General features: G+C 37.8%; 1 pseudogene; it reads left to right on the top strand.

The window, feature by feature from the left end:
- The first annotated feature begins 247 nt into the window (after window positions 1–247).
- LOC128468554 (uncharacterized) lies at window positions 248–366 on the top strand (annotated as a pseudogene).
- The last annotated feature ends 2057 nt before the right edge of the window (window positions 367–2423 follow it).

Here is a 2423-nt window from a genome sequence, read left to right as displayed (position 1 = left end):
ATTTTCCAAACATAAATCCACCATCAAATTAAGAAAATTGGATTTACCGGTCCCATCCCACTTTGATGAGTTGAAACATAAACTGACGGACCTTAAATTTCGTGTTATTGAACAGGTATCTAGACCTAACCGAGGGGGTGATCGAGTTAATATTCTAAAACAACGTGAAGCATGGTGGATTTATGAATTGGATACATTATTTCCAAATGGACTTAATAGGGAACTGGATTTAATGCCATTCTTGTGAGCCTATGGCCATACTATCCTGAATACACCCGATCTCGACAGATCTTGGGAGCTAAGCAAGGCTGGCCCTGGTCAGTATGTGGATGGGAGACTACTTGGAAATACCAAGTGTCATAGGCTGTTAACTTGTGTGAAAGCCTTGCCCTAATATGAGACATTTAGGATGATTGGGAATCAAATTATTTTGGAAATATATACTTTTATATAAAGATATTCCTATTTATTAACTTAACCATTATCCTTTATCTCTTTTAGATTCTCCTTATTTTAGCTCGGCTGATGGTTATTCCGGGACGTAGCTGGCCCTGTAGGTTTATTTAATGCCTCTTTGTAAATTTTGAGATTATATAATATTTGTGCCACTGCGTTGACAGACCGATCTTTAATATTGTATATTATCATACCACAGTTTTGTTACAGTAATATCTTTAGATCATATAGTGTCTGTATTTGTAGTACAGTGTTGATTTTAAACTTGTGTACACTTTTTTATATAATATATATATATATATATATATATATATATATATTTGTAGTATATTTATCACTTCACCTTCATATTTATTCATATTTTTTATATAATGTTATTTATTTATATATACACATTGACTGGCTATCTTTGCACTGTCACTTTATATATAGACTGGTCAGTTTGCACTGTCACTTTAAATTGTTATGTAGGATCGGGTGTGTCCGACCCCTTAATCACTTGCTGTTGCATAAAAACTTGAATGTGTGCACTAATATTTCTAAGGCTTGAGAAAGACCTGTGCGTCGAAACGTTGCCTGTGTGAAATAAACTCACCTTATTATTTGAAGTGCTGAGCCTCTGCTTCTTTGTTTTGGCGTAGGGTTAGTGGCGCCTGAGTGCAGTATTTCTTTGGTGCTGCCCGCCTGAACTAAAAATGCAGATATTATCATGCAAACATGCTATAACATCAACTCACCATTCACTAACATATGCATACAGTAGTTGCTTCCTTCCTCTCCTACCACTAATTGTAGGCACAGTGACATACTAACACTATATGCTGATACACACTCGCACTAATATCATACACTAACATGCACATACACTGACATTAAATACAAACACTAACGCCATATGCTAACACACACTTGAGCAACATCATACACAAACACTCACACATACTAACACCATACACTCACACACACAAGCTTATACCATACACTAACACACATACACTCTGCCTTCATACACCTGCACATATACACTCTCACTTTAACACCATACACTAACATATACCTATCAAAATACGTAAAAACACTCTTTCTTACACCATACACTTTTACATACATACACACAAAGACACTCTCTCCCTTTCCAATTATCCATGCAGCTTACAACGTCTACCTCCCTCCCCACTTTTTACCTTGTGTGGAGCCCTGTCTTCACTGCAGCTTGTACTCTCTGTGTCACAAAAGTTTTTGTTCCAATTTTCATATCTGCAATAATTTGTGGCCTTCTCCCTCAGTGACTTGCAATCAGATTTCTTCTGCAAACTTCTTCTTTAGTGAATACGTTCAATTTATGCATCATGTGGCCTGGAGTTCAGCACCCTATGGTCCATTCACTAACAGTCAAGTCAGTTTGTACATTAATTATTCAACAGGTGTTTTCAATGCTTGCAACTTTAACATTTTCAAGTTACAGTCTACCCATGGCCCCTATAGAGTGGGATGGGGTTTAACTATAGGACTAATACATTGAAAATGCAAACCTGTGTAAGTTTGCTTTTGGTAATTAACCCCAAAGACTTTCACTGCCACTCTTTTCTTGTCTGTCTGTAGCCAGTAGACTTATGCACGGCAAGCAAAAGCGATTCTGATGAAACTTTCTTTGGTTTTTGCTTCATTAGTTTTCAGGCAATTAATTTTGTTTTCCGGCTGTTCTGCTTGGACGGAATTCAGGAGCCTTTTTTGATTCGGAACAACATTTAAGGGGTTCCAAAAAGCTGGGGGACACCCAAACAGAGTTACCATGGTCAAAGAGGTGAAGCTGCAGCAGTAGTAATAGGACACTGGGCTTGGACAGGCAAACACTGGCAGATGATAGGCCCATGGAGTCCTGGGGAGCAGGACTTAATTTTCCCAATATAATAGAAATTTAAGAAAAAAGTCTCCCCATAGGGAGGACGGTCAATGAAAGGGCAGCA

Source organism: Spea bombifrons, chromosome 1, assembly GCF_027358695.1.
Source record: "Spea bombifrons isolate aSpeBom1 chromosome 1, aSpeBom1.2.pri, whole genome shotgun sequence".
Classification (NCBI taxonomy): Eukaryota; Metazoa; Chordata; class Amphibia; order Anura; family Pelobatidae; genus Spea; species Spea bombifrons.
The sequence above is the reverse complement of the archived record's forward strand: the minus strand, read 5'-3'. Positions and strand labels throughout refer to the sequence as shown.